The sequence below is a fragment of the Schistocerca gregaria genome, unplaced genomic scaffold, assembly GCF_023897955.1.
Source record: "Schistocerca gregaria isolate iqSchGreg1 unplaced genomic scaffold, iqSchGreg1.2 ptg001141l, whole genome shotgun sequence".
Taxonomy (NCBI): Eukaryota; Metazoa; Arthropoda; class Insecta; order Orthoptera; family Acrididae; genus Schistocerca; species Schistocerca gregaria.
The window spans coordinates 16,558-37,166 of record NW_026062473.1 but is presented as its reverse complement, the minus strand read 5'-3'; the positions used below and the strand labels follow the sequence as shown (position 1 = coordinate 37,166).

The following is a 20,609-nucleotide window of genomic DNA, read 5'->3' as shown; positions in this document are numbered from 1 at the left end:
TAGTAGCGTGTGTATAGATTGCTGTGTTCGCTGGAGTAGCCCTTGTGCCGTTGTCCGGTGTGGTCTAGTGGCTAGGATACCTGGCTCTCACCCAGGAGGCCCGGGTTCGATTCCCGGTACCGGAAAAGCGAGCGCAATTTGTTGCTCCTCTTATGCGACTTGGCCCGACTTAGCTCGACTGACGCTTCGCTGACGCTTGCAGAAAACTACGTTAAGTACGATTCGTGGTCACAAGTGACGGCGAGAGCGATGCGACATCTGTCCACCTCTTATCGAGGCACATACCTGTGGTGAACAGAGTAGGAGGACTGCAAGACACTGCCACGGGGGTTGAATGCAGCTAACCACACTGCTTAGTGTCCTTACATCGCAGACACGTTCGTTTGCCAGTATACATATAATGGAGACCGCGTCTGACACAGTGGTGTGTGGGCCGAGCTTTGCTGTGCATTGCAACATGCAGTCGCGAGGACTGCCCTCGGCGGTGCTTCCGTGGCCGTGATCGTCTAGTGGTTAGGACATTGCGTTGTGGCCGCAATAACCCAGGTTCGAATCCTGGTCACGGCAATTTTTAAAGTTTTGCCTTGGTGTCGCTGCAGTGACGGTTGTGACTCAGTGTTTGAAATCACGGTGCCCTCTTGATTTTTCACTCATGTTCCGCAGGCTGCAGGTGGCACTACCAATTCTTTATCAACACGCAATGCCGCCACACGAGAGCGCGGGCAGCTACCTGTGTAGTTACTCTCTATTCGAAAAGGGCAGTTGTTTGAGGTGCAATGGATGAGCAGCCAGTCGCAGCTGTGTCGTGCACTGTTTCTACAAAAGCGAAGAGCACTGGCACAGGTAGCGTGGCCGAGCGGTCTAAGGCGCTGGTTTAAGGCACCAGTCTCTTCGGAGGCGTGGGTTCGAATCCCACCGCTGCCACATTTTTCTGTTTTTTGTGCCATTGTGGTGTTTTCTCGTGGGGTAGAACGCAGCTCCTGTGACCGCCGTGCAGCGTCGGTAGCGTGGCCGAGCGGTCTAAGGCGCTGGTTTCAGGCACCAGTCTCCTCGGAGGCGTGGGTTCGAATCCCACCGCTGCCAATGTTTTCTGTCTCGAAAGCCGCAGCACTGATTACCCGCGACGAAAGCAGCGCAGCAAGCCGTGAGCGTCTCTTTCTTAAATTGTCGTAGCACAGTGCGCGGTGCAACGACATGATTCACAGGCGCCGTTTGGTGTCATAGTGGCTGGCGTTCGTCTCTACGAAATGAGTCCCGAGCATGCCGCTGTACAAAGTGGGAGCGTATAATTTTGTAGTTGTCGTTTAGTAGCGTGTGTATAGATTGCTGTGTTCGCTGGAGTAGCCCTTGTGCCGTTGTCCGGTGTGGTCTAGTGGCTAGGATACCTGGCTCTCACCCAGGAGGCCCGGGTTCGATTCCCGGTACCGGAAAAGCGAGCGCAATTTGTTGCTCCTCTTATGCGACTTGGCCCGACTTAGCTCGACTGACGCTTCGCTGACGCTTGCAGAAAACTACGTTAAGTACGATTCGTGGTCACAAGTGACGGCGAGAGCGATGCGACATCTGTCCACCTCTTATCGAGGCACATACCTGTGGTGAACAGAGTAGGAGGACTGCAAGACACTGCCACGGGGGTTGAATGCAGCTAACCACACTGCTTAGTGTCCTTACATCGCAGACACGTTCGTTTGCCAGTATACATATAATGGAGACCGCGTCTGACACAGTGGTGTGTGGGCCGAGCTTTGCTGTGCATTGCAACATGCAGTCGCGAGGACTGCCCTCGGCGGTGCTTCCGTGGCCGTGATCGTCTAGTGGTTAGGACATTGCGTTGTGGCCGCAATAACCCAGGTTCGAATCCTGGTCACGGCAATTTTTAAAGTTTTGCCTTGGTGTCGCTGCAGTGACGGTTGTGACTCAGTGTTTGAAATCACGGTGCCCTCTTGATTTTTCACTCATGTTCCGCAGGCTGCAGGTGGCACTACCAATTCTTTATCAACACGCAATGCCGCCACACGAGAGCGCGGGCAGCTACCTGTGTAGTTACTCTCTATTCGAAAAGGGCAGTTGTTTGAGGTGCAATGGATGAGCAGCCAGTCGCAGCTGTGTCGTGCACTGTTTCTACAAAAGCGAAGAGCACTGGCACAGGTAGCGTGGCCGAGCGGTCTAAGGCGCTGGTTTAAGGCACCAGTCTCTTCGGAGGCGTGGGTTCGAATCCCACCGCTGCCACATTTTTCTGTTTTTTGTGCCATTGTGGTGTTTTCTCGTGGGGTAGAACGCAGCTCCTGTGACCGCCGTGCAGCGTCGGTAGCGTGGCCGAGCGGTCTAAGGCGCTGGTTTCAGGCACCAGTCTCCTCGGAGGCGTGGGTTCGAATCCCACCGCTGCCAATGTTTTCTGTCTCGAAAGCCGCAGCACTGATTACCCGCGACGAAAGCAGCGCAGCAAGCCGTGAGCGTCTCTTTCTTAAATTGTCGTAGCACAGTGCGCGGTGCAACGACATGATTCACAGGCGCCGTTTGGTGTCATAGTGGCTGGCGTTCGTCTCTACGAAATGAGTCCCGAGCATGCCGCTGTACAAAGTGGGAGCGTATAATTTTGTAGTTGTCGTTTAGTAGCGTGTGTATAAACACGCGATCCTAGTGTCTGGAGTAGCCCTTGTGCCGTTGTCCGGTGTGGTCTAGTGGCTAGGATACCTGGCTCTCACCCAGGAGGCCCGGGTTCGATTCCCGGTACCGGAAAAGCGAGCGCAATTTGTTGCTCCTCTTATGCGACTTGGCCCGACTTAGCTCGACTGACGCTTCGCTGACGCTTGCAGAAAACTACGTTAAGTACGATTCGTGGTCACAAGTGACGGCGAGAGCGATGCGACATCTGCCCACCTCTTATCGAGGCACATACCTGAGGTGAACAGAGTAGGAGGACTGCAAGACACTGCCACGGGGGTTGAATGCAGCTAACCACACTGCTTAGTGTCCTTACATCGCAGACACGTTCGTTTGCCAGTATACATATAATGGAGCCCGCGTCTGACACAGTGGTGTGTGGGCCGAGCTTTGCTGTGCATCGCAACATGCAGTCGCGAGGACTGCCCTCGGCGGTGCTTCCGTGGCCGTGATCGTCTAGTGGTTAGGACATTGCGTTGTGGCCGCAATAACCCAGGTTCGAATCCTGGTCACGGCAATTTTTAAAGTTTTGCCTTGGTGTCGCTGCAGTGACGGTTGTGACTCAGTGTTTGAAATCACGGTGCCCTCTTTATTTTTCACTCATGTTCCGCAGGCTGCAGGTGGCACTACCAATTCTTTATCAACACGCAATGCCGCCACACGAGAGCGCGGGCAGCAACCTGTGTAGTTACTCTCTATTCGAAAAGGGCAGTTGTTTGAGGTGCAATGGATGAGCAGCCAGTCGCAGCTGTGTCGTGCACTGTTTCTACAAAAGCGAAGAACACTGGCACAGGTAGCGTGGCCGAGCGGTCTAAGGCGCTGGTTTAAGGCACCAGTCTCTTCGGAGGCGTGGGTTCGAATCCCACCGCTGCCACATTTTTCTGTTTTTTGTGCCATTGTGGTGTTTTCTCGTGGGGTAGAACGCAGCTCCTGTGACCGCCGTGCAGCGTCGGTAGCGTGGCCGAGCGGTCTAAGGCGCTGGTTTCAGGCACCAGTCTCCTCGGAGGCGTGGGTTCGAATCCCACCGCTGCCAATGTTTTCTGTCTCGAAAGCCGCAGCACTGATTACCCGCGACGAAAGCAGCGCAGCAAGCCGTGAGCGTCTCTTTCTTAAATTGTCGTAGCACAGTGCGCGGTGCAACGACATGATTCACAGGCGCCGTTTGGTGTCATAGTGGCTGGCGTTCGTCTCCACGAAATGAGTCCCGAGCATGCCGCTGTACAAAGTGGGAGCGTATAATTTTGTAGTTGTCGTTTAGTAGCGTGTGTATAGATTGCTGCGTTCGCTGGAGTAGCCCTTGTGCCGTTGTCCGGTGTGGTCTAGTGGCTAGGATACCTGGCTCTCACCCAGGAGGCCCGGGTTCGATTCCCGGTACCGGAAAAGCGAGCGCAATTTGTTGCTCCTCTTATGCGACTTGGCCCGACTTAGCTCGACTGACGCTTCGCTGACGCTTGCAGAAAACTACGTTAAGTACGATTCGTGGTCACAAGTGACGGCGAGAGCGATGCGACATCTGCCCACCTCTTATCGAGGCACATACCTGAGGTGAACAGAGTAGGAGGACTGCAAGACACTGCCACGGGGGTTGAATGCAGCTAACCACACTGCTTAGTGTCCTTACATCGCAGACACGTTCGTTTGCCAGTATACATATAATGGAGCCCGCGTCTGACACAGTGGTGTGTGGGCCGAGCTTTGCTGTGCATCGCAACATGCAGTCGCGAGGACTGCCCTCGGCGGTGCTTCCGTGGCCGTGATCGTCTAGTGGTTAGGACATTGCGTTGTGGCCGCAATAACCCAGGTTCGAATCCTGGTCACGGCAATTTTTAAAGTTTTGCCTTGGTGTCGCTGCAGTGACGGTTGTGACTCAGTGTTTGAAATCACGGTGCCCTCTTTATTTTTCACTCATGTTCCGCAGGCTGCAGGTGGCACTACCAATTCTTTATCAACACGCAATGCCGCCACACGAGAGCGCGGGCAGCAACCTGTGTAGTTACTCTCTATTCGAAAAGGGCAGTTGTTTGAGGTGCAATGGATGAGCAGCCAGTCGCAGCTGTGTCGTGCACTGTTTCTACAAAAGCGAAGAACACTGGCACAGGTAGCGTGGCCGAGCGGTCTAAGGCGCTGGTTTAAGGCACCAGTCTCTTCGGAGCCGTGGGCCCGAACACATCGCGCGCTCGCTGCGGCGTGTCGGGCGGTGTTTACTTGCGGATCGCGGTCGGCGGCGTGTGCCTCGCGGTGCTGTTTCTGCAGTAGTTTGTTATTCCTGTGAGTACCATGGATCTCAATCATTCAGAGAATCGTCAGAACAATATTCAGTGCGCGTTTGATAGATCCGTGCGTAGGCCTACGGCTTTCGAGATTCATGAATGGATTAAAAGTGATCTTCAATTACCGAAAAGTGTTGTTCTTGGCGTTCAACTTGACGCGTTCCTTAACTCGGTATTTTTAAAACTGTCGTCTTCCGATATGTGTGATACTCTAGTCAATGTAAATGGTGGTATACGTAAAATCAGGCACCTTGACGGTACTATTAGTGATGTTGTGTTATCGAACGCGGGTTATGGTATACGCACTGTTCGCGTGTTTAACCTGCCATTCGAAGTCCGTAATGAAACTATTTCTCGTAGTTTACTTCCGTATGGTACAGTGCTTTCGGTCGTAAAAGAGAAATGGTCGTCAGCTTATCATTACGACGTTGAGAACGGTGTTCGCAGTGTCCGCATGATTGTCCGACAGCATATACCGTCTTTTGTTGTTGTTGCTGGCCATCGGGCCTTTATTACTTATAGCGGTCAACCGGCAACCTGTTCTTTTTGCAATGGTACCGGACATTTTCGACAGGACTGTCCGAAACGTAGTCGCCCAGTGCAATTACCAAGGACAGACGGTCAGGATGAGGTGACGTGGGCGTCGGTCGCGCTTGGCGCCTCCCCCGCACGTGCGAGTCGTGTGTCTGCACCTGCGATTGCGACCGACGTTGTGGCTATGGACGTTACATCTTCCGTTCCTGTTGCTGATAGCTCCCCGGCGTTGCCTGTGATTTCTTTGCCTGTCGATGTAGCGGCCCCCGTGCCTGATACGCAGGCTGTTGACAAAATTGAGCTACCGATTATGTCTGACCCTGTACCGGCTGATGTAACGCTATCCGTATTAGAACCCGTATCAGAGGCTGCTCCCACTGTTGTGAATGAGAATGTGTCCGCTGCTGCCGTCGTTGTTGTAGACCGTGAGGTGCGTCTTGACGCCCCCGCGGAACCCAAACCGCGTCGGGAAAGGCCGACTGAGAGGGCTGAAAACGTTCCCCGCATTCGCAGCGCGAGTATTTCGAGTGTTTCCTCTCGTAAGGCGCGAACGCCGTCCCCGGTGGTAACTTGTGTTCCACCGTACAAGTCCACCTCTAAACTAAAAAAATTGCAACGGGCCTCGCAGCGCGCGGTTGTTGACTCGCGGCAGGCGCCGGCTTCCGAACGCCGTCGGCAGCGGCCTGCTGCTTGCAGTCAGCCCGAGGCGTCCGTGAGTTCCGCGGAGTCCAAGCGGGACGAGAAAGTTCGGCAGCTAAAGGTTCTCCTTACTAAAACGGAGCCTGTCGTAGCAAGTGGTATGGCGATGGACGTTGTTCAGGGCGTGTCTCCTGCCAACTTGGCAGCCAAACGTAAATCGGACGACTCACATTGCCGTCGCATCCGGCCGCACTCGCAGGATTCTGGATCTGTTTCTGCCGTCGGCGCTGGACCTGCCACGGCGGCTCCTTCCGGTGCCGCTGTTAGTATGGACACGGAGGTGGTTCAGCCCCCCGTGTTTTCCGGTGATAAGTGTGACTGGGCGGCGGACGTGGAGGTGGACGACGGCACTGGAGCCGGTACGTAGCGCGACTTTGCTCTTTGCTTGGCAGCGTGATTGCATCCGCCGTTGCCTAAGTTTAACGTTGTTTTTTGTGGCGTATTCTTGTCTCTCTTGTGTGACACCGGTCTGTTGCGCGTTTTAACCTGTATTTTGCACGCGAGTGTAATTTTGGCAGCGCCACTGCACCCGTCGTTGTATGTTTTTATTTGGTGTGTATTTTAAATGTGTTTGGTATTTTTCAATGTGTTGGGTGCCAGCCGCTCGTAGGCGGCACATTTTAGTCGTTCTTGCCGCTCACTTGGATCCTTATGGATACACGGGTGCTTTTCCAGATGTGAGCATTCATTTTTCACACAGTTGTGTAGTTTTGTTGTGTATGGGGTCTGACACGCGTTTTTTGTGTGTTTACCCCGTTCCTCTCAAGACCATGTGCTGTCATACCGGTGCATGTGCCGCTTTTGTGGTGCGTATACCTTTTTTTTTCGCGCGTCTGATGTGTGACATCCGTTTTAGACATAATTTATTGTGCTTGCCACTTCCTTGCATATTTTTAGCGGCACGTGTGCATGCAATTTTTTGCGGACCTAAGTTTTAGCCTTTGAAAGTGTCTGGTGTTTATTGTCCGCTGGCGGAACTTTTAGTCGTTTTGTGTTGAAACAGTGTGTACTCCTTGTGACGCCCATGCTTCCACCGTTGTGCACGCTTCCTTGAATTTTATTCTTCTTGTTATTTCTTGTCTTTGCCGTGTCTGGTGTGTGCCCCCCGCCGCCGATCTTGTCTACATTACTTGTTATCTTCGCAGCGATACTGCCTCGCTTCTTGTGCACACTATATTTGTTGCTCCTTGCGTTGTGTATGGTTCCTGACACGCGTCGGTGGCATATACTTACTGTTAATGTTAACAAAATGCGTAGTCCTCATAAGGTTCTTGCATTAAAAACTCTTTTATGTGAAACCCGTTGCCATGTCGCTTTTTTGCAAGAAGTGACACGGGAGGCTCTCCTGCTTTTAACCGATCTGATTGACTACGTTATTGTGGATAATGTGGTGTCAGACAATGTCACCGGTACAGCTATTTTAGTCTGCTCCGGGCTCAATGTCACTAATATCGAGTGTCTCCCTACTGGCCGCGCTATTGCGTGCACTATTGAAGGCGTCACGTTTGTTAATGTTTATGCTCCTTCCGGTAGCGACTACGCGGCGCGGCGGCTCTTTTATAGTCAGGAGCTGTGTGAGGTTTTGCACCGCAATTCCGCTCATTTAATTCTCGGCGGTGATTTTAATGCGGTCACCGATGACCGCGATCAGGAGCCGCGCCCCAATAAGTGTCAGGAACTCCACACGCTTCTCACAAGTTTTAATCTGCAGGACACGTGGCGAATGCTCCACCCGGTTGACACCCAATTTACCTATTTTTATCCACAGGGACACAGCCGACTTGATCGGATCTATGTGTCATCGTCACTTGCGGCCCCGGTGGCTCGATCTGAGGTCAGGCCGGTTATTTTTTCAGATCACTGCAGTTATTTTTGTGAACTTTCGCTTCCATTTTTTAGGCCATCCTATCGCCGAAATCTATGGAAGTTTAACTGCAGCCTGCTGGCCGACTCTCATTTTCAGCAGTGCTTCACTGATATGTGGCACAAACTTTTGCAGGCTAAACCCGGTGATAGTAGCGTTCTCGGGTGGTGGGTTGGTACTGCCAAACCTGCAGTCCGGACCTTTTTAATTAATTTTAGCCGAGACGCAGCGCACTGGCGTCGCTCGACGTCACAGTTTTATCAGAACTGTTTGAAGGATCTCGCCCGCCAAGTTACGGCCCAGCCGCATCTTCTTCCCATTTTTAAACAATTTCAGGCCGAACTTTTGTCCGATCTGCGGCGAAAGGGTAGGGGGCCGGTTACTCGGTGCCAACCTGTGGGTGCCGTGGACGGGGAGCCGCTCTCTATATATCATCTTAACAGAGAGCGGAAGATGCGCGAACGATTGGCCTTTAATGCGTGGGTCACTCGGGATGGAACAAAGACTTCCGACAGGGTGACGATTGAGAGGGAAATCCACGCACATTTTGAGTCTCTCTTTCGGGACGTTGATGTCGAACCCGCTGCGCTGCGTCGTCTTTTACAGGGGATTCCAAAGGTTTTACGTCGCACAGACCGTGTCCATCTTAATGAGGCTTTTACGTCCGATGAATTGCACGAAGCTGTCAAGCGAAGTCCTAGGGGAAAATCTCCCGGAATGGACGGCATTCCCGCTGAATTTTATTTGCAATTTTTTAACCTTTTACGCGATACGTTAACCGGTATCGCGAATGAAATTCTTAATGGCGCTCCTCTACCAACGGAATTTGCAGCGGGATGCATCACGCTCATTCCCAAATCGAAAGCGACGCCGAATCTCCACGCTGTTCGACCGATCACTCTGTTAAACGCGGACTATAAGATCATGGCGAGGTGCGTCGCGCACAGACTGCGGCAAGTCATGCCGCGCGTTCTCTGTGAACATCAGACGTGTGCTGTGCGTGACAGGAATATTTTTGACGCCGTTCTGGCCTATAGGGACTGTATCGGTTTTGTACGCGGCAACAGAGTTCGGTCGGCAGCCATTATGTTGATCGATTTCCAGAATGCGTTTGACAGGGTTGGCCATGCCTATTTGCGGCGTGTCATGGTTGCAATGGGCTTTGGCCGTAAGTTTACCCACACGGTTCAGGGTTTTTTGCGCAATGCCACGTCGAGTGTCATCGTCAATGGGTCCCTCAGTCAGCCTATACGTCTAACTCGCTCGGTCAGACAGGGTTGCCCGTTGTCAATGACACTTTACGCTTTGGCGCTCGACCCGCTGCTGCGGTCTATCTGTCGCGAGTGTCCCGGGATCCAACTTGGGGAAGATCACCTCACTTGTCGGGCTTATGCCGACGATCTTGGGGTGTTCTTGGGTCGGCCGGCTGATGTGGATACCCTGTACTCTGTTCTCCGGCTGTTTGAGAAGGCGACGGGGGCCGTTGTGAATGTTCACAAGACGGTTTTGCTGCCTCTTACTCCACGCATGAGCCATGTGCGTCGAAATTGGTTCAGTGTTGTGCAGCAGCACAAAGTCCTGGGGGTTATTTTGTCTGATAATCCTCAGCGCATGGAGGCTCTGAATTGGCGCCCCGTCTTACACAAAATTCGAGCGGTTGTTAAAATTCATGCGGCCCGGCATTTGGCGCTCCATGACAAGGTGCATCTCATTAACACTACCATCTTAGCTAGAGCGTGGTATTTAGCACAGGTTCTCCCGGTTCCTAAGCTTCTAGATCGCGCTATTAAACAGGCCGTCTACTGGCTCCTTTGGAAAGGGGAAATTTTCAAAGTTTCGTTAGCCACCTGCACCTTACATACGGCCGATGGGGGACTCGGTCTGGTGGATTTTTCCGCCAAATGCGCGGCGCTCCTCCTCAAACGGACTACGGCCGTATTGGAGAAAGGCACCAGCAGTGCCACGGTCAGGTTGTTCACCCAATACCGCCCACCTTCCGTGGTTGCTCCGGTCTCTGTCAGCCACATACCCTTTGCGCTGAATTACGTGCGGCGTTTTTATTTTAACAGCAGCTATCTTGCGCATAGTGGCACCAGCGGCGGTCGTGTGGGCGACATTGTCCGTGCTCTGAGGGGATTACCGGCCAGAAACAAGTGGGAGTACCGCCTACCGCACACTGACTGGCGGACAGTTTGGCGCAACATCACCACCCCCGTGCTTCCTGCACCTGTCAGAGCGACGTGGTATAAAGTGGTCAATGGCACGATTCCTACAAATGCTAAACTGCACTCTATTCATCTGAGTCCGTCCCCTGCATGCGAAGAATGCCATGTCGACGATACCATTGAACATCGTTTCGTGTGCCGTCGGTTCCGTGCTGTGTGGGACACTGCTCGGGATATGGTTCGTCTCGTCAACAGGGTGTCTACAGCGCAGGTGACAGTGGCAGATGCAATCGTACCTCAGTGTAAGGCGTTTCCATCCACCAAACGCAATGCCACCATCTGGTTACTCGGCCATACAATTTATTCGCTCTTTTGTCTCAAACTGACGGATCGTTTGGATTTTCTCACCTACTTATGGACTGAGCACGGCAAGTACCGTGTTCGTACCGATTATGTTCTGACTTTTGCAAATTTTTTGCATGTCGCTTTGGCGCATGCTTTTGCTCCTTACCGATGTCGACTTAATTAATTTTCCAAATTCCTGCTTAAAACTGTGACGTGATCGTGAGCGAATTCGTTTAGCGATGCATGACTATTCAGTATCTGGAACGAAAAATATAACGTAATCGGGAGACATTTCTCCCTTGGGAATTGCCTCGTATATGGTGTATTGCGAGGATTTTTGTTTTCCTTTCTTTATTTTCCTCTTGTTTTCCACTCTGCCATGTTATGGTTTGGGATCGTGTTAGCGCGAAGAAGCGTTTGCATGAAAGTGTTCCCTTTTTTGTGGACATTTCATTGTGTTTTACTTACTTTTACTTTAGTCAGGATTGATGGTGTGATTTTCCTAATTGAATTTTTTTTTTTTTTTTTTTTTTTTTTTTTTTTTTTTTTTTTTTTTTTTTTTTAAGAGTGATCATCGCACCTCTCTTTCTTTTTCCACGGAGTACGTCCGTGATTATGACTTCTCTGTTGCTGAATGGCGTTTTGCTTTGTGTGCTGACTGGACTTTTCTTTGACTGATTTCCGGAAGTAATATTATTCTTTATTTTCCACTTCACGAAGCAATCGCATGTTTACTCTGATTTCCGTGAAGATCCACACCTTTCCGTTAACCCTTTCACCAACAATGCCTCAGAGGAAGGAGGCTTACTTTTCATTTTGCTTTGGTCAACGTTCGTTTTCGTTTAAGTTCCATCTGGCAACAGCACTAACTATAGCTGAGAAGCTCGCCGACGAAGGCGTTACTTGGAGAGCGAAAGGACGGGCTATAAGGGGAGATGGGAGGCCCGCAAAAAAAAAAAAAAAAGAGAAGAAAAAAAAAAAAAAAAAAAAAAAAAAAACGAATAAAAAAAAAAAAATAAAAAAAAAAAAAAAAAAAAAAAAAAGAAAAAAAAAAAAAAAAAAAAAAAAAAAAAAAAAGCTGCCACATTTTTCTGTTTTTTGTGCCATTGCGGTGTTTTCTCGTGGGGTAGAACGCAGCTCCTGTGACCGCCGTGCAGCGTCGGTAGCGTGGCCGAGCGGTCTAAGGCGCTGGTTTCAGGCACCAGTCTCCTCGGAGGCGTGGGTTCGAATCCCACCGCTGCCAATGTTTTCTGTCTCGAAAGCCGCAGCACTGATTACCCGCGACGAAAGCAGCGCAGCAAGCCGTGAGCGTCTCTTTCTTAAATTGTCGTAGCACAGTGCGCGGTGCAACGACATGATTCACAGGCGCCGTTTGGTGTCATAGTGGCTGGCGTTCGTCTCCACGAAATGAGTCCCGAGAATGCCGCTGTACAAAGTGGGAGCGTATAATTTTGTAGTTGTCGTTTAGTAGCGTGTGTATAGATTGCTGCGTTCGCTGGAGTAGCCCTTGTGCCGTTGTCCGGTGTGGTCTAGTGGCTAGGATACCTGGCTCTCACCCAGGAGGCCCGGGTTCGATTCCCGGTACCGGAAAAGCGAGCGCAATTTGTTGCTCCTCTTATGCGACTTGGCCCGACTTAGCTCGACTGACGCTTCGCTGACGCTTGCAGAAAACTACGTTAAGTACGATTCGTGGTCACAAGTGACGGCGAGAGCGATGCGACATCTGTCCACCTCTTATCGAGGCACATACCTGAGGTGAACAGAGTAGGAGGACTGCAAGACACTGCCACGGGGGTTGAATGCAGCTAACCACACTGCTTAGTGTCCTTACATCGCAGACACGTTCGTTTGCCAGTATACATATAATGGAGCCCGCGTCTGACACAGTGGTGTGTGGGCCGAGCTTTGCTGTGCATCGCAACATGCAGTCGCGAGGACTGCCCTCGGCGGTGCTTCCGTGGCCGTGATCGTCTAGTGGTTAGGACATTGCGTTGTGGCCGCAATAACCCAGGTTCGAATCCTGGTCACGGCAATTTTTAAAGTTTTGCCTTGGTGTCGCTGCAGTGACGGTTGTGACTCAGTGTTTGAAATCACGGTGCCCTCTTTATTTTTCACTCATGTTCCGCAGGCTGCAGGTGGCACTACCAATTCTTTATCAACACGCAATGCCGCCACACGAGAGCGCGGGCAGCTACCTGTGTAGTTACTCTCTATTCGAGAAGGGCAGTTGTTTGAGGTGCAATGGATGAGCAGCCAGTCGCAGCTGTGTCGTGCACTGTTTCTACAAAAGCGAAGAACACTGGCACAGGTAGCGTGGCCGAGCGGTCTAAGGCGCTGGTTTAAGGCACCAGTCTCTTCGGAGGCGTGGGTTCGAATCCCACCGCTGCCACATTTTTCTGTTTTTTGTGCCATTGCGGTGTTTTCTCGTGGGGTAGAACGCAGCTCCTGTGACCGCCGTGCAGCGTCGGTAGCGTGGCCGAGCGGTCTAAGGCGCTGGTTTCAGGCACCAGTCTCCTCGGAGGCGTGGGTTCGAATCCCACCGCTGCCAATGTTTTCTGTCTCGAAAGCCGCAGCACTGATTACCCGCGACGAAAGCAGCGCAGCAAGCCGTGAGCGTCTCTTTCTTAAATTGTCGTAGCACAGTGCGCGGTGCAACGACATGATTCACAGGCGCCGTTTGGTGTCATAGTGGCTGGCGTTCGTCTCCACGAAATGAGTCCCGAGAATGCCGCTGTACAAAGTGGGAGCGTATAATTTTGTAGTTGTCGTTTAGTAGCGTGTGTATAGATTGCTGCGTTCGCTGGAGTAGCCCTTGTGCCGTTGTCCGGTGTGGTCTAGTGGCTAGGATACCTGGCTCTCACCCAGGAGGCCCGGGTTCGATTCCCGGTACCGGAAAAGCGAGCGCAATTTGTTGCTCCTCTTATGCGACTTGGCCCGACTTAGCTCGACTGACGCTTCGCTGACGCTTGCAGAAAACTACGTTAAGTACGATTCGTGGTCACAAGTGACGGCGAGAGCGATGCGACATCTGTCCACCTCTTATCGAGGCACATACCTGAGGTGAACAGAGTAGGAGGACTGCAAGACACTGCCACGGGGGTTGAATGCAGCTAACCACACTGCTTAGTGTCCTTACATCGCAGACACGTTCGTTTGCCAGTATACATATAATGGAGCCCGCGTCTGACACAGTGGTGTGTGGGCCGAGCTTTGCTGTGCATCGCAACATGCAGTCGCGAGGACTGCCCTCGGCGGTGCTTCCGTGGCCGTGATCGTCTAGTGGTTAGGACATTGCGTTGTGGCCGCAATAACCCAGGTTCGAATCCTGGTCACGGCAATTTTTAAAGTTTTGCCTTGGTGTCGCTGCAGTGACGGTTGTGACTCAGTGTTTGAAATCACGGTGCCCTCTTTATTTTTCACTCATGTTCCGCAGGCTGCAGGTGGCACTACCAATTCTTTATCAACACGCAATGCCGCCACACGAGAGCGCGGGCAGCTACCTGTGTAGTTACTCTCTATTCGAGAAGGGCAGTTGTTTGAGGTGCAATGGATGAGCAGCCAGTCGCAGCTGTGTCGTGCACTGTTTCTACAAAAGCGAAGAACACTGGCACAGGTAGCGTGGCCGAGCGGTCTAAGGCGCTGGTTTAAGGCACCAGTCTCTTCGGAGGCGTGGGTTCGAATCCCACCGCTGCCACATTTTTCTGTTTTTTGTGCCATTGCGGTGTTTTCTCGTGGGGTAGAACGCAGCTCCTGTGACCGCCGTGCAGCGTCGGTAGCGTGGCCGAGCGGTCTAAGGCGCTGGTTTCAGGCACCAGTCTCCTCGGAGGCGTGGGTTCGAATCCCACCGCTGCCAATGTTTTCTGTCTCGAAAGCCGCAGCACTGATTACCCGCGACGAAAGCAGCGCAGCAAGCCGTGAGCGTCTCTTTCTTAAATTGTCGTAGCACAGTGCGCGGTGCAACGACATGATTCACAGGCGCCGTTTGGTGTCATAGTGGCTGGCGTTCGTCTCCACGAAATGAGTCCCGAGAATGCCGCTGTACAAAGTGGGAGCGTATAATTTTGTAGTTGTCGTTTAGTAGCGTGTGTATAGATTGCTGCGTTCGCTGGAGTAGCCCTTGTGCCGTTGTCCGGTGTGGTCTAGTGGCTAGGATACCTGGCTCTCACCCAGGAGGCCCGGGTTCGATTCCCGGTACCGGAAAAGCGAGCGCAATTTGTTGCTCCTCTTATGCGACTTGGCCCGACTTAGCTCGACTGACGCTTCGCTGACGCTTGCAGAAAACTACGTTAAGTACGATTCGTGGTCACAAGTGACGGCGAGAGCGATGCGACATCTGTCCACCTCTTATCGAGGCACATACCTGAGGTGAACAGAGTAGGAGGACTGCAAGACACTGCCACGGGGGTTGAATGCAGCTAACCACACTGCTTAGTGTCCTTACATCGCAGACACGTTCGTTTGCCAGTATACATATAATGGAGCCCGCGTCTGACACAGTGGTGTGTGGGCCGAGCTTTGCTGTGCATCGCAACATGCAGTCGCGAGGACTGCCCTCGGCGGTGCTTCCGTGGCCGTGATCGTCTAGTGGTTAGGACATTGCGTTGTGGCCGCAATAACCCAGGTTCGAATCCTGGTCACGGCAATTTTTAAAGTTTTGCCTTGGTGTCGCTGCAGTGACGGTTGTGACTCAGTGTTTGAAATCACGGTGCCCTCTTTATTTTTCACTCATGTTCCGCAGGCTGCAGGTGGCACTACCAATTCTTTATCAACACGCAATGCCGCCACACGAGAGCGCGGGCAGCTACCTGTGTAGTTACTCTCTATTCGAGAAGGGCAGTTGTTTGAGGTGCAATGGATGAGCAGCCAGTCGCAGCTGTGTCGTGCACTGTTTCTACAAAAGCGAAGAACACTGGCACAGGTAGCGTGGCCGAGCGGTCTAAGGCGCTGGTTTAAGGCACCAGTCTCTTCGGAGGCGTGGGTTCGAATCCCACCGCTGCCACATTTTTCTGTTTTTTGTGCCATTGCGGTGTTTTCTCGTGGGGTAGAACGCAGCTCCTGTGACCGCCGTGCAGCGTCGGTAGCGTGGCCGAGCGGTCTAAGGCGCTGGTTTCAGGCACCAGTCTCCTCGGAGGCGTGGGTTCGAATCCCACCGCTGCCAATGTTTTCTGTCTCGAAAGCCGCAGCACTGATTACCCGCGACGAAAGCAGCGCAGCAAGCCGTGAGCGTCTCTTTCTTAAATTGTCGTAGCACAGTGCGCGGTGCAACGACATGATTCACAGGCGCCGTTTGGTGTCATAGTGGCTGGCGTTCGTCTCCACGAAATGAGTCCCGAGAATGCCGCTGTACAAAGTGGGAGCGTATAATTTTGTAGTTGTCGTTTAGTAGCGTGTGTATAGATTGCTGCGTTCGCTGGAGTAGCCCTTGTGCCGTTGTCCGGTGTGGTCTAGTGGCTAGGATACCTGGCTCTCACCCAGGAGGCCCGGGTTCGATTCCCGGTACCGGAAAAGCGAGCGCAATTTGTTGCTCCTCTTATGCGACTTGGCCCGACTTAGCTCGACTGACGCTTGGCTGACGCTTGCAGAAAACTACGTTAAGTACGATTCGTGGTCACAAGTGACGGCGAGAGCGATGCGACATCTGTCCACCTCTTATCGAGGCACATACCTGAGGTGAACAGAGTAGGAGGACTGCAAGACACTGCCACGGGGGTTGAATGCAGCTAACCACACTGCTTAGTGTCCTTACATCGCAGACACGTTCGTTTGCCAGTATACATATAATGGAGCCCGCGTCTGACACAGTGGTGTGTGGGCCGAGCTTTGCTGTGCATCGCAACATGCAGTCGCGAGGACTGCCCTCGGCGGTGCTTCCGTGGCCGTGATCGTCTAGTGGTTAGGACATTGCGTTGTGGCCGCAATAACCCAGGTTCGAATCCTGGTCACGGCAATTTTTAAAGTTTTGCCTTGGTGTCGCTGCAGTGACGGTTGTGACTCAGTGTTTGAAATCACGGTGCCCTCTTTATTTTTCACTCATGTTCCGCAGGCTGCAGGTGGCACTACCAATTCTTTATCAACACGCAATGCCGCCACACGAGAGCGCGGGCAGCTACCTGTGTAGTTACTCTCTATTCGAGAAGGGCAGTTGTTTGAGGTGCAATGGATGAGCAGCCAGTCGCAGCTGTGTCGTGCACTGTTTCTACAAAAGCGAAGAACACTGGCACAGGTAGCGTGGCCGAGCGGTCTAAGGCGCTGGTTTAAGGCACCAGTCTCTTCGGAGGCGTGGGTTCGAATCCCACCGCTGCCACATTTTTCTGTTTTTTGTGCCATTGCGGTGTTTTCTCGTGGGGTAGAACGCAGCTCCTGTGACCGCCGTGCAGCGTCGGTAGCGTGGCCGAGCGGTCTAAGGCGCTGGTTTCAGGCACCAGTCTCCTCGGAGGCGTGGGTTCGAATCCCACCGCTGCCAATGTTTTCTGTCTCGAAAGCCGCAGCACTGATTACCCGCGACGAAAGCAGCGCAGCAAGCCGTGAGCGTCTCTTTCTTAAATTGTCGTAGCACAGTGCGCGGTGCAACGACATGATTCACAGGCGCCGTTTGGTGTCATAGTGGCTGGCGTTCGTCTCCACGAAATGAGTCCCGAGAATGCCGCTGTACAAAGTGGGAGCGTATAATTTTGTAGTTGTCGTTTAGTAGCGTGTGTATAGATTGCTGCGTTCGCTGGAGTAGCCCTTGTGCCGTTGTCCGGTGTGGTCTAGTGGCTAGGATACCTGGCTCTCACCCAGGAGGCCCGGGTTCGATTCCCGGTACCGGAAAAGCGAGCGCAATTTGTTGCTCCTCTTATGCGACTTGGCCCGACTTAGCTCGACTGACGCTTCGCTGACGCTTGCAGAAAACTACGTTAAGTACGATTCGTGGTCACAAGTGACGGCGAGAGCGATGCGACATCTGTCCACCTCTTATCGAGGCACATACCTGAGGTGAACAGAGTAGGAGGACTGCAAGACACTGCCACGGGGGTTGAATGCAGCTAACCACACTGCTTAGTGTCCTTACATCGCAGACACGTTCGTTTGCCAGTATACATATAATGGAGCCCGCGTCTGACACAGTGGTGTGTGGGCCGAGCTTTGCTGTGCATCGCAACATGCAGTCGCGAGGACTGCCCTCGGCGGTGCTTCCGTGGCCGTGATCGTCTAGTGGTTAGGACATTGCGTTGTGGCCGCAATAACCCAGGTTCGAATCCTGGTCACGGCAATTTTTAAAGTTTTGCCTTGGTGTCGCTGCAGTGACGGTTGTGACTCAGTGTTTGAAATCACGGTGCCCTCTTTATTTTTCACTCATGTTCCGCAGGCTGCAGGTGGCACTACCAATTCTTTATCAACACGCAATGCCGCCACACGAGAGCGCGGGCAGCTACCTGTGTAGTTACTCTCTATTCGAGAAGGGCAGTTGTTTGAGGTGCAATGGATGAGCAGCCAGTCGCAGCTGTGTCGTGCACTGTTTCTACAAAAGCGAAGAACACTGGCACAGGTAGCGTGGCCGAGCGGTCTAAGGCGCTGGTTTAAGGCACCAGTCTCTTCGGAGGCGTGGGTTCGAATCCCACCGCTGCCACATTTTTCTGTTTTTTGTGCCATTGCGGTGTTTTCTCGTGGGGTAGAACGCAGCTCCTGTGACCGCCGTGCAGCGTCGGTAGCGTGGCCGAGCGGTCTAAGGCGCTGGTTTCAGGCACCAGTCTCCTCGGAGGCGTGGGTTCGAATCCCACCGCTGCCAATGTTTTCTGTCTCGAAAGCCGCAGCACTGATTACCCGCGACGAAAGCAGCGCAGCAAGCCGTGAGCGTCTCTTTCTTAAATTGTCGTAGCACAGTGCGCGGTGCAACGACATGATTCACAGGCGCCGTTTGGTGTCATAGTGGCTGGCGTTCGTCTCCACGAAATGAGTCCCGAGAATGCCGCTGTACAAAGTGGGAGCGTATAATTTTGTAGTTGTCGTTTAGTAGCGTGTGTATAGATTGCTGCGTTCGCTGGAGTAGCCCTTGTGCCGTTGTCCGGTGTGGTCTAGTGGCTAGGATACCTGGCTCTCACCCAGGAGGCCCGGGTTCGATTCCCGGTACCGGAAAAGCGAGCGCAATTTGTTGCTCCTCTTATGCGACTTGGCCCGACTTAGCTCGACTGACGCTTCGCTGACGCTTGCAGAAAACTACGTTAAGTACGATTCGTGGTCACAAGTGACGGCGAGAGCGATGCGACATCTGTCCACCTCTTATCGAGGCACATACCTGAGGTGAACAGAGTAGGAGGACTGCAAGACACTGCCACGGGGGTTGAATGCAGCTAACCACACTGCTTAGTGTCCTTACATCGCAGACACGTTCGTTTGCCAGTATACATATAATGGAGCCCGCGTCTGACACAGTGGTGTGTGGGCCGAGCTTTGCTGTGCATCGCAACATGCAGTCGCGAGGACTGCCCTCGGCGGTGCTTCCGTGGCCGTGATCGTCTAGTGGTTAGGACATTGCGTTGTGGCCGCAATAACCCAGGTTCGAATCCTGGTCACGGCAATTTTTAAAGTTTTGCCTTGGTGTCGCTGCAGTGACGGTTGTGACTCAGTGTTTGAAATCACGGTGCCCTCTTTATTTTTCACTCATGTTCCGCAGGCTGCAGGTGGCACTACCAATTCTTTATCAACACGCAATGCCGCCACACGAGAGCGCGGGCAGCTACCTGTGTAGTTACTCTCTATTCGAGAAGGGCAGTTGTTTGAGGTGCAATGGATGAGCAGCCAGTCGCAGCTGTGTCGTGCACTGTTTCTACAAAAGCGAAGAACACTGGCACAGGTAGCGTGGCCGAGCGGTCTAAGGCGCTGGTTTAAGGCACCAGTCTCTTCGGAGGCGTGGGTTCGAATCCCACCGCTGCCACATTTTTCTGTTTTTTGTGCCATTGCGGTGTTTTCTCGTGGGGTAGAACGCAGCTCCTGTGACCGCCGTGCAGCGTCGGTAGCGTGGCCGAGCGGTCTAAGGCGCTGGTTTCAGGCACCAGTCTCCTCGGAGGCGTGGGTTCGAATCCCACCGCTGCCAATGTTTTCTGTCTCGAAAGCCGCAGCACTGATTACCCGCGACGAAAGCAGCGCAGCAAGCCGTGAGCGTCTCTTTCTTAAATTGTCGTAGCACAGTGCGCGGTGCAACGACATGATTCACAGGCGCCGTTTGGTGTCATAGTGGCTGGCGTTCGTCTCCACGAAATGAGTCCCGAGAATGCCGCTGTACAAAGTGGGAGCGTATAATTTTGTAGTTGTCGTTTAGTAGCGTGTGTATAGATTGCTGCGTTCGCTGGAGTAGCCCTTGTGCCGTTGTCCGGTGTGGTCTAGTGGCTAGGATACCTGGCTCTCACCCAGGAGGCCCGGGTTCGATTCCCGGTACCGGAAAAGCGAGCGCAATTTGTTGCTCCTCTTATGCGACTTGGCCCGACTTAGCTCGACTGACGCTTCGCTGACGCTTGCAGAAAACTACGTTAAGTACGATTCGTGGTCACAAGTGACGGCGAGAGCGATGCGACATCTGTCCACCTCTTATCGAGGCACATACCTGAGGTGAACAGAGTAGGAGGACTGCAAGACACTGCCACGGGGGTTGAATGCAGCTAACCACACTGCTTAGTGTCCTTACATCGCAGACACGTTCGTTTGCCAGTATACATATAATGGAGCCCGCGTCTGACACAGTGGTGTGTGGGCCGAGCTTTGCTGTGCATCGCAACATGCAGTCGCGAGGACTGCCCTCGGCGGTGCTTCCGTGGCCGTGATCGTCTAGTGGTTAGGACATTGCGTTGTGGCCGCAATAACCCAGGTTCGAATCCTGGTCACGGCAATTTTTAAAGTTTTGCCTTGGTGTCGCTGCAGTGACGGTTGTGACTCAGTGTTTGAAATCACGGTGCCCTCTTTATTTTTCACTCATGTTCCGCAGGCTGCAGGTGGCACTACCAATTCTTTATCAACACGCAATGCCGCCACACGAGAGCGCGGGCAGCTACCTGTGTAGTTACTCTCTATTCGAGAAGGGCAGTTGTTTGAGGT

At 52.8% G+C, this 20,609-nt stretch overlaps 41 non-coding genes across 41 annotated transcripts; all 41 read left to right on the top strand.

The window, feature by feature from the left end:
* Nucleotides 1-53: 53 nt before the first annotated feature.
* On the top strand, nucleotides 54-125 carry Trnae-cuc (transfer RNA glutamic acid (anticodon CUC)). Its single transcript has one exon. It is a non-coding gene; the product is annotated as a tRNA-Glu (tRNA).
* Nucleotides 126-495: 370 nt separating this feature from the next.
* On the top strand, nucleotides 496-567 carry Trnah-gug (transfer RNA histidin (anticodon GUG)). Its single transcript has one exon. It is a non-coding gene; the product is annotated as a tRNA-His (tRNA).
* Nucleotides 568-842: 275 nt separating this feature from the next.
* On the top strand, nucleotides 843-924 carry Trnal-aag (transfer RNA leucine (anticodon AAG)). The gene has a single exon. It is a non-coding gene; the product is annotated as a tRNA-Leu (tRNA).
* A 77-nt stretch (nucleotides 925-1,001) lies between these two features.
* Nucleotides 1,002-1,083, top strand: Trnal-cag (transfer RNA leucine (anticodon CAG)). The gene has a single exon. It is a non-coding gene; the product is annotated as a tRNA-Leu (tRNA).
* A 275-nt stretch (nucleotides 1,084-1,358) lies between these two features.
* Trnae-cuc (transfer RNA glutamic acid (anticodon CUC)) lies at nucleotides 1,359-1,430 on the top strand. The gene has a single exon. It is a non-coding gene; the product is annotated as a tRNA-Glu (tRNA).
* Nucleotides 1,431-1,800: 370 nt separating this feature from the next.
* Nucleotides 1,801-1,872, top strand: Trnah-gug (transfer RNA histidin (anticodon GUG)). Its single transcript has one exon. It is a non-coding gene; the product is annotated as a tRNA-His (tRNA).
* Nucleotides 1,873-2,147: 275 nt separating this feature from the next.
* Trnal-aag (transfer RNA leucine (anticodon AAG)) lies at nucleotides 2,148-2,229 on the top strand. Its single transcript has one exon. It is a non-coding gene; the product is annotated as a tRNA-Leu (tRNA).
* A 77-nt stretch (nucleotides 2,230-2,306) lies between these two features.
* Trnal-cag (transfer RNA leucine (anticodon CAG)) lies at nucleotides 2,307-2,388 on the top strand. Its single transcript has one exon. It is a non-coding gene; the product is annotated as a tRNA-Leu (tRNA).
* Nucleotides 2,389-2,667: 279 nt separating this feature from the next.
* Nucleotides 2,668-2,739, top strand: Trnae-cuc (transfer RNA glutamic acid (anticodon CUC)). The gene has a single exon. It is a non-coding gene; the product is annotated as a tRNA-Glu (tRNA).
* A 370-nt stretch (nucleotides 2,740-3,109) lies between these two features.
* Trnah-gug (transfer RNA histidin (anticodon GUG)) lies at nucleotides 3,110-3,181 on the top strand. The gene has a single exon. It is a non-coding gene; the product is annotated as a tRNA-His (tRNA).
* Nucleotides 3,182-3,456: 275 nt separating this feature from the next.
* On the top strand, nucleotides 3,457-3,538 carry Trnal-aag (transfer RNA leucine (anticodon AAG)). Its single transcript has one exon. It is a non-coding gene; the product is annotated as a tRNA-Leu (tRNA).
* Nucleotides 3,539-3,615: 77 nt separating this feature from the next.
* Nucleotides 3,616-3,697, top strand: Trnal-cag (transfer RNA leucine (anticodon CAG)). Its single transcript has one exon. It is a non-coding gene; the product is annotated as a tRNA-Leu (tRNA).
* Nucleotides 3,698-3,972: 275 nt separating this feature from the next.
* Trnae-cuc (transfer RNA glutamic acid (anticodon CUC)) lies at nucleotides 3,973-4,044 on the top strand. The gene has a single exon. It is a non-coding gene; the product is annotated as a tRNA-Glu (tRNA).
* A 370-nt stretch (nucleotides 4,045-4,414) lies between these two features.
* Trnah-gug (transfer RNA histidin (anticodon GUG)) lies at nucleotides 4,415-4,486 on the top strand. The gene has a single exon. It is a non-coding gene; the product is annotated as a tRNA-His (tRNA).
* A 7,216-nt stretch (nucleotides 4,487-11,702) lies between these two features.
* Trnal-cag (transfer RNA leucine (anticodon CAG)) lies at nucleotides 11,703-11,784 on the top strand. Its single transcript has one exon. It is a non-coding gene; the product is annotated as a tRNA-Leu (tRNA).
* A 275-nt stretch (nucleotides 11,785-12,059) lies between these two features.
* Nucleotides 12,060-12,131, top strand: Trnae-cuc (transfer RNA glutamic acid (anticodon CUC)). The gene has a single exon. It is a non-coding gene; the product is annotated as a tRNA-Glu (tRNA).
* Nucleotides 12,132-12,501: 370 nt separating this feature from the next.
* On the top strand, nucleotides 12,502-12,573 carry Trnah-gug (transfer RNA histidin (anticodon GUG)). Its single transcript has one exon. It is a non-coding gene; the product is annotated as a tRNA-His (tRNA).
* Nucleotides 12,574-12,848: 275 nt separating this feature from the next.
* Trnal-aag (transfer RNA leucine (anticodon AAG)) lies at nucleotides 12,849-12,930 on the top strand. Its single transcript has one exon. It is a non-coding gene; the product is annotated as a tRNA-Leu (tRNA).
* Nucleotides 12,931-13,007: 77 nt separating this feature from the next.
* Trnal-cag (transfer RNA leucine (anticodon CAG)) lies at nucleotides 13,008-13,089 on the top strand. The gene has a single exon. It is a non-coding gene; the product is annotated as a tRNA-Leu (tRNA).
* A 275-nt stretch (nucleotides 13,090-13,364) lies between these two features.
* Nucleotides 13,365-13,436, top strand: Trnae-cuc (transfer RNA glutamic acid (anticodon CUC)). Its single transcript has one exon. It is a non-coding gene; the product is annotated as a tRNA-Glu (tRNA).
* A 370-nt stretch (nucleotides 13,437-13,806) lies between these two features.
* On the top strand, nucleotides 13,807-13,878 carry Trnah-gug (transfer RNA histidin (anticodon GUG)). Its single transcript has one exon. It is a non-coding gene; the product is annotated as a tRNA-His (tRNA).
* Nucleotides 13,879-14,153: 275 nt separating this feature from the next.
* Trnal-aag (transfer RNA leucine (anticodon AAG)) lies at nucleotides 14,154-14,235 on the top strand. The gene has a single exon. It is a non-coding gene; the product is annotated as a tRNA-Leu (tRNA).
* A 77-nt stretch (nucleotides 14,236-14,312) lies between these two features.
* Nucleotides 14,313-14,394, top strand: Trnal-cag (transfer RNA leucine (anticodon CAG)). The gene has a single exon. It is a non-coding gene; the product is annotated as a tRNA-Leu (tRNA).
* Nucleotides 14,395-14,669: 275 nt separating this feature from the next.
* Trnae-cuc (transfer RNA glutamic acid (anticodon CUC)) lies at nucleotides 14,670-14,741 on the top strand. The gene has a single exon. It is a non-coding gene; the product is annotated as a tRNA-Glu (tRNA).
* Nucleotides 14,742-15,111: 370 nt separating this feature from the next.
* Trnah-gug (transfer RNA histidin (anticodon GUG)) lies at nucleotides 15,112-15,183 on the top strand. The gene has a single exon. It is a non-coding gene; the product is annotated as a tRNA-His (tRNA).
* A 275-nt stretch (nucleotides 15,184-15,458) lies between these two features.
* On the top strand, nucleotides 15,459-15,540 carry Trnal-aag (transfer RNA leucine (anticodon AAG)). Its single transcript has one exon. It is a non-coding gene; the product is annotated as a tRNA-Leu (tRNA).
* A 77-nt stretch (nucleotides 15,541-15,617) lies between these two features.
* Trnal-cag (transfer RNA leucine (anticodon CAG)) lies at nucleotides 15,618-15,699 on the top strand. Its single transcript has one exon. It is a non-coding gene; the product is annotated as a tRNA-Leu (tRNA).
* A 275-nt stretch (nucleotides 15,700-15,974) lies between these two features.
* Trnae-cuc (transfer RNA glutamic acid (anticodon CUC)) lies at nucleotides 15,975-16,046 on the top strand. Its single transcript has one exon. It is a non-coding gene; the product is annotated as a tRNA-Glu (tRNA).
* Nucleotides 16,047-16,416: 370 nt separating this feature from the next.
* Trnah-gug (transfer RNA histidin (anticodon GUG)) lies at nucleotides 16,417-16,488 on the top strand. Its single transcript has one exon. It is a non-coding gene; the product is annotated as a tRNA-His (tRNA).
* Nucleotides 16,489-16,763: 275 nt separating this feature from the next.
* On the top strand, nucleotides 16,764-16,845 carry Trnal-aag (transfer RNA leucine (anticodon AAG)). The gene has a single exon. It is a non-coding gene; the product is annotated as a tRNA-Leu (tRNA).
* A 77-nt stretch (nucleotides 16,846-16,922) lies between these two features.
* On the top strand, nucleotides 16,923-17,004 carry Trnal-cag (transfer RNA leucine (anticodon CAG)). The gene has a single exon. It is a non-coding gene; the product is annotated as a tRNA-Leu (tRNA).
* Nucleotides 17,005-17,279: 275 nt separating this feature from the next.
* Nucleotides 17,280-17,351, top strand: Trnae-cuc (transfer RNA glutamic acid (anticodon CUC)). The gene has a single exon. It is a non-coding gene; the product is annotated as a tRNA-Glu (tRNA).
* Nucleotides 17,352-17,721: 370 nt separating this feature from the next.
* Trnah-gug (transfer RNA histidin (anticodon GUG)) lies at nucleotides 17,722-17,793 on the top strand. Its single transcript has one exon. It is a non-coding gene; the product is annotated as a tRNA-His (tRNA).
* A 275-nt stretch (nucleotides 17,794-18,068) lies between these two features.
* Trnal-aag (transfer RNA leucine (anticodon AAG)) lies at nucleotides 18,069-18,150 on the top strand. The gene has a single exon. It is a non-coding gene; the product is annotated as a tRNA-Leu (tRNA).
* A 77-nt stretch (nucleotides 18,151-18,227) lies between these two features.
* On the top strand, nucleotides 18,228-18,309 carry Trnal-cag (transfer RNA leucine (anticodon CAG)). The gene has a single exon. It is a non-coding gene; the product is annotated as a tRNA-Leu (tRNA).
* Nucleotides 18,310-18,584: 275 nt separating this feature from the next.
* Trnae-cuc (transfer RNA glutamic acid (anticodon CUC)) lies at nucleotides 18,585-18,656 on the top strand. The gene has a single exon. It is a non-coding gene; the product is annotated as a tRNA-Glu (tRNA).
* A 370-nt stretch (nucleotides 18,657-19,026) lies between these two features.
* On the top strand, nucleotides 19,027-19,098 carry Trnah-gug (transfer RNA histidin (anticodon GUG)). Its single transcript has one exon. It is a non-coding gene; the product is annotated as a tRNA-His (tRNA).
* A 275-nt stretch (nucleotides 19,099-19,373) lies between these two features.
* Nucleotides 19,374-19,455, top strand: Trnal-aag (transfer RNA leucine (anticodon AAG)). The gene has a single exon. It is a non-coding gene; the product is annotated as a tRNA-Leu (tRNA).
* A 77-nt stretch (nucleotides 19,456-19,532) lies between these two features.
* Nucleotides 19,533-19,614, top strand: Trnal-cag (transfer RNA leucine (anticodon CAG)). The gene has a single exon. It is a non-coding gene; the product is annotated as a tRNA-Leu (tRNA).
* Nucleotides 19,615-19,889: 275 nt separating this feature from the next.
* On the top strand, nucleotides 19,890-19,961 carry Trnae-cuc (transfer RNA glutamic acid (anticodon CUC)). Its single transcript has one exon. It is a non-coding gene; the product is annotated as a tRNA-Glu (tRNA).
* A 370-nt stretch (nucleotides 19,962-20,331) lies between these two features.
* Nucleotides 20,332-20,403, top strand: Trnah-gug (transfer RNA histidin (anticodon GUG)). The gene has a single exon. It is a non-coding gene; the product is annotated as a tRNA-His (tRNA).
* The last annotated feature ends 206 nt before the right edge of the window (nucleotides 20,404-20,609 follow it).